A 12,610-nucleotide genomic window follows, 5' to 3' on the forward strand; every position below is an offset into this window, starting at 1 on the left:
TAGCCAAGACTACCAACCCTTTCGCCAGTACAACTCCACAAACCTCAAACAACTAAGCCCGATCCCAAAGGACCTTCACCTCACTCTATATGCCTTTATAGCAAGCCCTGAGGTTGCTGATCAAGAAGGGGCATCTTAAGCCGTTAGAGCCATGCCCATTACCCGATCCTCTCCCACCTAAATGTAACCCAGCCAAATACTATGCTTTTCACCAACAGCATAGTCACGACACCGACCAATGCTTCAAGCTGCGTAATGAGATTCAAGATCTCATTGAGAACAAGGTGATAGCACCACCCCAAAAGCCAAACGTAACTACCAACCCGCTCTTGGCCCACAGCCAAGTTCTTCCACCTCGAAACCTAAACTCAATACATACACTGGCCATCCCGTATGACCCTAGCATATATATCACCCCTTTCCACCTACCCAAACTGGCTATGTTCATTCCTGAAAGCACGGACTTGTGCATGTTGGACATATCCACACTTCAACCTCAACTTGTGGTGGTGACGGAGGAAGAAACAAGGAAGTTAGCCTTTAAGGGAAATGTCAGTCCAGTGCTTGAGAGCTCTACAGACTTATCTGAGGAGATGTATGACCCGTGCTGTTACATTGTGCCGGTTGATCAAGCCAAGCCCGAAGTGGTATTGCCGACAGTAGTAGAGGTCAATATGGCTAGGGAGGATGGCCCGAGTCAAGGTCTGGATGATTTGGCAGAGCTGGAGACGGACTTAGACAATCTACAATTCTATGACGAATAAGATCAGACAGATGTGTAGATTGACTGGTTTGATCTAAATGGGTTGACAAACAACTCCGGTTGGCTTAGTGATGAGCCTAACAAACAGGAAAAAACTGAAACAAAACCCGAGGAATAGGGAGCAAGAATTACTACAATGGCCAGAATGGTCGAGGAAAAGGGGAAACTGCTGGAGGGCACCAGTATCAAGAATTTAGCTCAGGAACTAGGCATCGTGAGTACTGTTGATACACAACAAGAAGTCACATTGAAGTGGTTTGAAAAAGAAAGGGACCAAGACAAACAGAAAGCTGGAATAACCCAACACCCTGTGGAGGATGCTCATGATGTGAGAATGATCAGGACGAAACCGGACAATTACTTGTCGGTTATCAGAGGTGTATGCTGGGAAGATGATGATCTACATCTGGACCACACTGACGAGGATTGGGGTGATGACCTGCTAGACAACACCTGGTACTCTGAAGAGGTCGATCACATAACGAGGAGTGGGTGGTATTTCAAGCCCCCACAATTAGACCAGGTTAAGACCTCCAGGAAAGAAAAAGAGGTAGAGAAATAGAAGGAAAAATAGTTAGAAGAAGAGGCGGTGCTGAAACAGTTAAAGAAAATTCAAGCCGTTATTTCAATCTGGGGTCTGCATATGGCTTCTTGAGTGCATCGACAGGCTGTGCTATTAGCAATGGATAAAGCCAAACTATCCACTGACATGACTCCTGAACAGCTTGTGGGATTGGTCTTCCTAGGAGGCGTTGCGCCAACTTTAACCTTCTCAGACAAAGAACTGCCGCCAGAAGGCTCAGCACACAACAAACCTCTATACATATCAATGGAGTGCAAAGAAAAATGGGTGCCAGTGGTATTGGTCAATAATGGATCAGTTATCAACGTCTGTCCGTTGCGCACAACATATGCCATCAACTTGAAACCAGTAGATTTCGTGCCTACAGCCCAGGTGATTCGGGCGTACGACAATACGGGTAGAGAGGTGATAGGTACAATATAGATCAGAGTTTAAGTGGGCCCAGCTCAACGGATATTGAATTCCATGTCCTGGATGTGCCGGCTATTTTCAATCTATTGCTAGAGAGGCCTTGGTTGCACCAAGTGAAAGCTGTCTCTTCTACCCATCACCAAATGCTAAAATACCCCCATGGGAATGGGGTTGGTATTGTGTTAAAAAATTTGTCTATCCATCCTCCACTAGAGGTAACTATACCTATGGTAGAAATCGTTCATGGCGACGAGGATGTTTTCTTTTCAGGGTTTACTCTAGCCTCACGCGAGCAGTGCAAACCATCTTGGCAACAGATGAGGGCTTGTATGTCAGCGCCCAATCAATCTATTTCATGAACAAGCTCCAACATATGGTAGGAATGAGGTTGCGTAGAAGTGGCCAGAAAGGCGTCACAGCATTGGCCGATGTGCCACATAATCCGCATGCCTTTGGTCTTGGCTATATGCCCACCAAAGAGGATTAGGTTTGGAAAGGAAAAGAGAGGGCAGGCAGAGCCAAAGCTAAGCAAATCGGGAAGCGGTACGAGCTTGTTCACAGGCCAATCTGGGGAACACTGAATGGCCATTTTGTTCGAGAAGGGGAAGACTTCCCATTTTGCGGCTTCCCCGAGCCCTGGTTGAATTCTGAGAAACTGCGTGTTCTTGGCTTTGAAATCTTCTTTGACTTGCAGCTGCAAGACAGTGACACAAAGAGCAAGGCTGAACTGACTGTTGAAGCTGGACAGAGCATGGACAATGACTCGGACAGCAGCAAACTTGAAGTAGGGACAGCACTGACATGTCTCCTTTCAGATCCTCTGGTCGACTCAGAGAGCTTAGGGGATAACTTAACCATCTCCATGATCAGGGACTAACCGAGTGTTAACCCTTCTAGCAGCATTTTGGATGCATCTAAAGCACCATCTCTCATTTGGCAACTAGAGGAGGGCTATCTGTCTAGTAGTTCTGAGTCAGGTAGTGAGCCAGAATCTAATTCCACAGAGTCTGTGGAGTCGGAATCCGATTTTGGTTCTTCTGAGTCTGAGTCTGGTATTTCTGGGAGTAATAACCCGGATGCCAAGGTCTTGTCCAGGTCATCATTTTCTTTTTCTTTTGAGTCAACTGTAACTGAAAAGCTGGATGAGCTGGACCTTATGAATGAGAATGCCACTGCAGATTCTGAGTATTTCTCTGTGCCGCTTATTTATTGCATTGATCGGGATTTTTAAAATTTTAATGAAAATGAAAATGAAGGAATTCCTCTAGTTTTGAAAATTTTGATTAATCGAGAAGAGGAGAGGTTTGCAAAACCCCTTGCTGATGAACTCATTGCTTTTAATGTGGGTACTGAGAAACATCCATGTCTGGTCCAGATCGGGTCCACGTTGTCTTCGGAGGAGCGTGAGCGCTTAGTCACTTTATTAAAAGATTTCAAAAATATTTTCATGTGGTCCTACGAAGACATGCCTGGAATCGATCCTGAGATTGTACAACATCAGATCCCGCTTGACCTCGAGGCCCAACCCGTCAGGCAAATGTTGCCGAGAATATGCCCGAATTGGGCACTAAAGATTAAAAAGGAAGTTACCAAACAGATTAAGGCGAGGTTCTTCCTAGTATCTGAGTATCCAACGTGGTTGGCCAACATTGTTCCAGTCCTAAAGAAGGATGGCAGAATCAGAGTCTATGTCGACTTCAGGGATCTAAATAAGGCTAGTCCGAAGGATAATTTTCCCCTGCCACATATTGATGAACTGGTGGACTTTACTGCGGGCCATGCATTGTTCTCCTTCATGGATGGGTTTTCTGGGTATAACCAGATTTTGATAGCGCCCGAGGACAGAGAGAAAACTGTCTTCACTATGCCGTGGGAAATCTACTGCTATCGGGTGATGCTGTTTTGGCTAAAGAATGTCGGGGCTACTTATCAAAGGGTTGCAACCACTATTCTTCATGATATGATCCATAAAGAGGTTGAGGTGTACGTGGACGACATGATTGTCAAGTCCAAAGAAAGAGAGGGCCACTACACCGCTTTGAAGAAATTCTTCGAACGTATCAAAAAATACAAACTGAGGTTGAATCCACAGAAGTGTACTTTCGGTGTAACAGTGGAGAAAATGCTGGGTTTCTTGATCACACAGAGGGGTATCGAGGTAGATCCTTCCAAAATCAAGGTCATCTTAGAAATGTCGCCACCAAGGTCTAAAAAGGAGGTGCGAGGCTTTCTGATTAAAGTGCAATTTGTAAGATGGTTTATTTTTAAATTAACTTTGATTTGTGAACCACTTTTTGGTCTCCTAAAGAAAGGAAACAAATTCTGAAGGGATGATCGATGTCAATTCGCTTTTGAGTAGATCAAGCAATACCTTCAGAATCCACCAATGTTGTCGCCGCCAGAGCCTGGGAAGCCTTTGATTTTGTATCAGTCAATAACGGACACAACGATGGCATGGATGCTTGCTCAGGAATCTAAGAATAGGTGGGGAAAGCCATCTACTACTTGAGCAAGAAAATACTAGATTATGAGACCCACTACACTTCGCTAAAGAAAGCTTGCTTAGCCTTGGTATGGGTACCAGGAAGTTGAGGCACTACTTGTTAACTCACTCTGTAATTCTGGTTTCGAGATTAGATCCCATCAAATATATCTTTGAGAAACTCTACGGGTAGGCTAACCCGTTGGTTGCTTCTCCTCTTCGAATTTGATCTGAAGTATGTCACTCGTACATCGGTCAAGGGAAGAGTGGTAGCGGAGTTCCTGGCAGATCACCCAGTAAAAGGAGATGAAGTGGTAGAATACTTATTCCCAAATGAAGCTATTCTGTAGGTCGAGGAAGAGATTTGGACAATGTACTTTGACGGAGTGTCTAAACAGTACGGTTATGGGATAAATGTGTTACTGATTGCACCTGACAATTCCCATATTTCTTTAGCCTTCAAACTCTAGTTCAAGGTATTCAATAACGAAGCAAAATATGAGGCGTGTATCACTGGTTTGGAAACCGCCCTAGAACTAGAGGCAAAAATGTTGGGCATTGTTGGGGACTCAAACCTAGTTGTGTTTCAAGCAAATGGAGACTGGAAGGTCAAAGAAGAAAAGATGAAGATCTATCACCAAATCCTGGACGTTCTGATTCCTAGGTCTGAAAAACTGGCTTTCACACATCTACTAAGAGATAACAACAGGTCCGCTGACGCATTATCAACTCTATCTTCTATGATAGACATCCCGCTTCGAGTCCGGATGCGTCCGATCATCATTGAGTAGAGATATATGTCGACCTACGAAACTATCGCCACAATAAATAAAGCTCAAGATCAAAACCCTTGGTACTACAATATTTGGAACTTCTTGGAAAATGAGTTTTATCCACTAGGGGCAAATGCCAAAGACAAGAAGGCAATACAGTGGATGGCCATTCAATTTATCATCTACGGAGGTAAACTGTACAAGAGAGGTCATCTAGAAATGCACAAGCTGTGTGTCAAAGAAGAGGAGTCAAAGCGCCTGATAGAGGCCATCCATGGGAGAGAGTGCGGAGTGCACATGAACAGAGTAATGTTAGCCCGAAAGATTCTCAGGAAGGGTTACTACTGGTCCACTATGGAGGCGGATTGTATTGGTTTTGTTCGGCGATGCCCTAAATGCCAAATTCATGCTAATCACATGAATATCCCACCGTCAAAACTGTATAACATGACTTCACCATGGCCTTTCTTAGTCTAGGGAATTGACATCATTGCGGCAGTCATACCGACTGACTACTTCACGAAGTTCGTGGAAGCTCAGTCTTATGCAGTGTTAAAAGCAGCGCATGTGGCTAAATTCATCTGAAACAACATCATTTGCCGCTATGGAGTCCCAAACGTGATCATTTCAGATAATGGTTCCCACTTCAAGAAGGAAGTGATTGACATGCTGGAGAAATACTATGTGACTTTCCATAAGTCATCTACATACTGGCTGTAAACCAACGGAGATGTTGAGGCCGCCAACAAGAACATCAAACATATTCTGCAGAAGATGGTTGAGCTCTATAGGGACTAGCTAGACAAATTACCATTTGCGCTCTAGGGCTATAGAACGTCAATCCGGACGTCTACAGGGGAAACTCCTTACTCTCTTGTCTATGGGATGGCAGTTGTTCTGCCAATCGAAATAAAAGTTCCGTCACTACGAGTTATGGCTGAATGTCAAATAGCAGAAGCGGACTAGCAGCAGAGCAGGTTCGAAGAACTGATGTTGTTTGTTGAAAGAAGGCTGAAAGCATTGTACCATGTTCAAGGCTATCAACGCAGGATTGCTAGGGCTTTTAACAAGAAGGTTAAGTCCCAGAATCTCAAAGAGGGGGATTTGGTGCTGACAGACAACTGAGCTCCCATCCATGACCCCAGAGGCCAATTTAGACCCAATTGGACTGGTCCTTACATCATCAAAACTATTTGGTCGGGTGGAGCTGTTATTCTCATGGACCTGGATGGCCTAGAATTTTCCCAACCGATCAACATGGACAAGTTGGAGAAATATTATCCCTAAGAGGCTCGCTAGGCCGAAAACCTGGAAAGGCGAGCTAGGCAAAAGTTAAAGCACAAAAAAATTGGAAATAAAGAAAAACTGAGCTCACAAGGTTGAAAACCCTAAAGGTCGGCCTTAGCAAAAGTTAAAGTGTAAAATGAGGGAATTAATACTCGAGTGAACCCAAACCAAACTTTGTGAGGCCTGACTCCCATCTTCTAGATACATCGGCAACTTCATCCTGAAGTCCGGCCGTAAACACCTCCAAAATCAACTGTCATGTCCATGTGTTTGATCAGGTCATCTTTGTCTGTTCTTTACCTGAGGGTTCGGTTGTGAACTTTATTCTGAGAACTGGTTATAGTGCTGAGCAGGGTTATTTAGTCAAGGGACGATTTTTGATCTTTGGATTTGCGGTTGTACATCTTGAGGATAGATTCCGTGCGTGTCAAGTGGTGATCCTTATCAAAAATGGTTTTGAAAAGTTTTGATAAAAGTTGATTTTTGCTCAAATTTGCCTTTCACAACTTGGACCATTTTTGGACCAAAAGAAAAAATTTCAGTACTCACAACTTAAATTTCATTGATTTCAATACAAAGTTCTCCAACTCTTGATACAAATCAAAGTTACTTTTATTACATTCATAAAACTTGAAAAGTAAGATCAAAGCAATAAACTAGGGGCATAGATGAGTCAGGTGTACCTGTGTCCCCCGTTCGTGCTTATGGAAGCTTTTGATGCCAAAATGGGCCCAGTTTATGCCTCATCCTCGAGCCAAGCCAGGCAGTTGCTAGAAAGGACGCAGCTGAAACTAGGGGCAGGGGCAGAAGCTCTCTTGTCCTCCAAGCAGTGAGGTACCTAGCCAAATTTGAACCTCAGATGGCGAATGAAAACAGATACTTTACCCCTTTCTCTGGGCAGGTCTGATCATGTTCAAACTGACGTTTGAACCGAAACAGGAAGTGGAATACAGTGTGTAAGGCCGATCAACTGAATGCCAGGTTGCCGAGTCATACTATAGTCAGATTAAGCCAGGGGCAACGCCAGGAAATGTCAATAGTAGAACTATTGTACATCCAATGGCGCCGCCATCCCTCGTTGGGGAAATCCACTAGCTATTGGCGGAAAAAGTATGCTCGAGCTGAGTATGCAGGGCAAGAGTCCACTAACTTCAGTTTATCCATCAGGCACATCTGGGAAGGGATAAAAGAAAAGAGAGATTAAAGAATAGAGAGATATATGTTGAGAGAAAAGTGAGAAAAGGGCTTTGAGAAAAAAATAGAGCATGAGTGCCAAGCGATGTGAGAAACACATATTAGAAAGGGTGGTAAACATTACTTGAAGAAGTGGTGGACTTCTTGCAAATTTGATAGTCTCTCGCCAATGGAAGGCGTCTAGGCCCATCAAAGTTTCGGCCAGCACCAAGCCAACACAACTCTTGCCCTCTTTCAGGCCTTGTGCCACTTCTATCAATCGAATGCTAGACCCTTTGAAACTAGGGGCAAGAGGAAATGAGCCAGCATACATAAGCAAAGGGCGTGTTGCTGAAAACCCGCCAAAGAAGGTCGCCTCGGTCACAGACGTCAAAAATTGATGAATCAAACTGAGAATATCCAGCTCTCCATTGTGAACCAAAGATCAAGCCTCATGTAGAGTAAGCCCACACATCTGTCTCAAAGCTTGGATGTGGCCGAAACGGGGCTAAGGTACGATTTCCACATCACGCCAGGATTCCATTAGTGCTTGAAATTCTTTAATTGTTGGGCATATCTCTTGTCCCTCGAAGCTAAAGACATGTGTAATCGGGTTCTAACATCTAGCCGCGGCATGAAGGAACCGAAAACAAAGCAGAAAACGGCTCAATGGAAAAAGTACGTTTATCGAAACCCCAAAAATTTACCTTTTTCGAGCCATCTAAAGTCACAATCCAAATAGAGAGTTTTTGGGCGAAAAATGGCTCCATTTGTGAAGAATTTGTAGCTGAAATGAAGAAATCACGAAGCTCAACCCTTTTGTAGAAGATAAGGCAGTGAGTGGATGCCAGCTGTCAACAATCTGAAGGTTCTGTACATTGGTGGCCGGCAGGCCACTCTGATGGCTGGCAGGACACTGTTGGTGGTCGGCATCCTTTCTCCTCTAGTCGGCAGCCTCCCTTTTGGCCTATTGTCCACCTATGTGCTGAAAAATGGGCGTAGCTTGTGTTTTGTCTTGTCTTTTGTGTTTTTGGTGGTCTTGTTTTGAGTCCTTTTGGTTTTTTTTAACAAGCTTGTCGAGTTATGTTTGAGTTGTTTTGTTTATCGAGTTGTTGTTGTGCTACTTATTAAGTTGTATATTGCATTTTGTATTTTCGTTGTTGGTCAGTTCATTACCCGATTAATCATTTATTTTAATAAAGTGCTCTTGGCCATTTCATTTCCATGTCCATTTCATGCTATATGGTGCTCATGATGCAAAAATGACAACACATTTTTAATAGAACTACTAGTTTTATTTCAATCATGGCTTTTTTACAAAAGAGAAGTACAAGTTTTAAAGCAAACAGAACTTCCTAAAGCTATACATGTGCTAATGCTACTAACAAAAGGAAACTGAGCAAAGTACAAATAAATCAGTGCCAGTCATCTTAGGCTCGAGAGGCCCACTTCGTCCTCTTCCTGGAGGAAGACTCAAAGCTGTCTCCATCAGTATCACTGTCTGAAGTAGACCCTAAACCAGAGCCAGAATCAGAATCATCACCGCTCTCTACTCTAGAGCCTGGCTCAGCATCATCTCCACTCTTGGATCTTGAGTTGCCATCATCTCCACCCTTGGAGAACTTGGACTGCGAAATCACTACCTCCCGGGAGTCATTGGTCTCAGAACCGTCGTCACTCAACACTGGCTCCAAAGGGCTCCTCCAGCCTCAACCACAACGCTCCTCTCGGCTGTGTACTGGGGCCCGTCTCTCCCTCATCTCTGCTGTTGGATGAGGTGGTGATGGTGCAGGTGCAGTCGCCGCCATTGGTGCTCTCGGTACTACTGGAACCTGAAAAGATATAGTATTGACATATTAGATGTAATGTATAGTTAAAAATGCAGTATGATGATAGTGGTGGAATGCAATGAGCCAGATACAGTACAAATACACTACAGTGTGTCGGTGCAGCATATCAGTATGATGTGACAAGGGACAGAATGTATATTGTGATATGAGTATCAGTGCTTCAGTAAGAATGATGTGCACAATAGTGTCAAAAATACTGAAACGTAGGTAGAGAATAGGAAAAATTACCTGAATATCGTAGAGACTGAGCAGCGCCTTTGTCCTCTACACCATGCCCATTAGGGAGGCTATCAGCTTAAGAGCCCACCCCGTGTACTCTATAGAGGCCTGCAAATGTAGTTGGGTGATCAGTAACTATAATGAACATATCTGAAATGATATATGGAATGCAAACGTAAAGAATGGTCCATACCTGAGTCGGGCCTCGACCCCTGACAAGCGCATACCCAGCCGCAACGAGCTCAATCGAGACCTAGTAAGGATCCCTAGTATGCTGCCAGCATGTCAACGCGGTCGGAAGCTCTGGCCAACTAGTGGCCTATCCAGTGAGAGGGGCCCCTCTTGTCTTGGCCCTCGCTGCCCAAGTCCTGCCTACCATAGGGGCACCTGCTGCTGTGCCTACACGAGCGCCCGTTAAAGAAGGCATGAGATATGTCTGAATGAATATTGAATAATCCCCCTCCCCTCGGAAACAGTCAGCATCCAAGCCCTCCGTAAACTAGATCATCTCCTGAAAGGAGAGGCTCTCCATAGCCGTCATAGATGTTGGAGGTGTCACGGGAACTACCGGCTCAGGTTAGCCCATGGTCTGGCGCACGAACCACTCACCTAGAAACCAGGATCGGCAAACCAAGCCCTCAAGCAGTAGTCAAAAATGGGAGGCCCCCACACTCCGGCATACTGGTCCCTGACTCTAGCCAGTGTCATCGCCCAAGGCTGCCAAGCGATCTGCAAACAGAGGATATACGGATTGTTAGTCGACATCAGTTGTTGATAAAGCAAAAATAACTGTGAATTTTGGGTTACCTCCCCTGTAACCACTGTGTTAAAGTACCAACGAAAGAATGAGAAGGTCTCTCGAGTCCTCCATGGGCATCTGCCGTCGTACCGATGAGAGTATGGCACAACGGGGACATCTCTACCTCCGGCTCCAGAGTAAGGGTCGGGAAATATGCATATATCCAAAACTACAAGGAAAAGGCAACAGTAAGTATACAGAGTATAGATACAGAGAATGCAGAATGCAATGTAGAAAGCAAAATGTGTAGTACAGTGTATAGAGAGTCTAGATGTAGAGAATACAGAATGCAGAAAGCAGAATGTGTAGTATAGTGTACAAAAAGTACAGATACAGAGAATGCAGAAAGCATAGAGTATAGATGTAAAGAATACAATATGCAGTGTGTAGAAAGTGCAAAGCAAAAAGCACAAAAATGGAAGATAGAAAGTGTAAAGTAATGATGTAAAGCATACCTCCCAGGCCCTTCAATAGCCTCCGACCCTGTTTCCTCTCCTGTGCAATGTCGAGCTCATATAGCCATAAGGCCAGCTCCTCCCCAGTCATAGAGCCAGACCTAAGGTATGTCCACCAAAGCGCTCAAGAGATACAGCCCTACAATGTTCCAATGTTCGCAAACAAGGTGGTACCAAAGAGGAATATCAAAAAGCCCCAGGCATAGTGCTTAGTCTCCTCTGGGGCCTCTGGCTCTCTCCCTCAGAAGTGCTCAGCGAACCAGCTATATCGGACCATGGTCGGTCAAAAGAGAGGTGGGCGTGCTCCCGGTAAGTATAGCCAAACGGCCTCTCACTCGTCCATGTCCATATTGTAAGGTATCGGATTACACCCTACTCATTTGCCCGTGAGCATGGAGAAGTTGTAGGGAGTCATCGTCATCTCCCCGATAGTAGAGAAGTGGAAGGAGTTGGTGGTATCCCACCACCACTCCACTAATGCGCCAAGAAGTGGTCGACACGTGATATGGCGCGATAGCCTAGTACAGAATAAGTGAAGCCGGCCTCGTCGATGATGTGGCGTACGCCAGCAGGGAGCTCCATATACCAGTGTCTGGCTAACGTGGCTCCATAGCCCTAATATAGCGGAAGTCCTCCTGTGGTCAAAACAATGATATACAGTGATATGAGAATAAGCAGACGAAGGGCAGAGTAAGAAATACAGTGCAAGAGTGTGATTAAGGCAAGAAATGCAGCAACAGGCAAGAAATGCTGTGTAACTATGCAGTTGAAGCAAGGGATACTGTTAAAGCAAGAAATGAAAAGAAAGCATGAGAATACAGTGTATACCTTGGTGGCATCGTGGGCCAAATGGGAGTCTGGCTCCCATAGCAAGAGATCCTCTAGCGCACGTCACACGAACTCTTTGAAGTTTTTCATACCCCCGATTGGTAGCACATATGTTCGATGATGGTATGTCACCGGATCAAAGGGGCGTACTCCCAGCGGTAATATCTCGGGCTTAGGCTCGGCCTCCATCTCTGCTAGAGGTGGAATCTCGAATGGAGCTCTGTCATGGGAGAGATCATCCGCCATCTGGAAAGAAGATGAGAAAGTGGTCAAAAAATGAAGAAAAACGGAGGAAAAAGGGCAAACTTTGAAAAAGTCAACCCTAAGAGAGAGAAAGTGGAAGAAAAAGTCAAAGCTTGGGAAAAGGCACAGAACCAGAGAGAAACTTGAGGGGAACGAGCCTCAAGTGGTGAAACTTCAAGAAAAAACACCGAAATCGAATTTCAATCGGTTCAAAACAGAGGAAATAAAGAGGGATTAGCGAATAAACTTCACGTGGGGCATTGGAAAACGTGTAAAAAGCACAAATCTAGAGAGAAGGACTGCCTAGAGAGAGAGGGGAAAGAATTTCGAGCATGAGGTAATAAGGAAATGAAGCCCCAAGCCCTATACTTAAAGACCCATGCACAAGAGACCAAAAAACCCTTAATCTGTCACAGGTGGCCAGCAGGCCACTTTTGTGGCCGACAAGGCTTCTTCGAGGCCGACAGGTGGGCGGCAACCTTCTCCAATGGCCAGCAGGTGTCCCGTGGTCTCCCTCTAAGTCCTGATGTTGTTTTGTGTCTTTGTTTCCCCAGAATTGCAAGAAAAGTTCACTGTTGGGTTCAAATTGTCTCTACGGAAGCTCAAAACTATGTTTTCGGTGCGCGATGTCTGTCACTTGTCAACATGAACGGGGTGTATCCTTTAAACATATTGTAACTCTTCCGAGAGGTAAATTGGAAGTTGCAACTGAATAGGTTTTTGTCAAATTATGCTTTTGTACCT

This window comes from Camellia sinensis, chromosome 6, assembly GCF_055761805.1.
Source record: "Camellia sinensis isolate YWXY chromosome 6, ASM5576180v1, whole genome shotgun sequence".
NCBI lineage: Eukaryota > Viridiplantae > Streptophyta > Magnoliopsida > Ericales > Theaceae > Camellia > Camellia sinensis.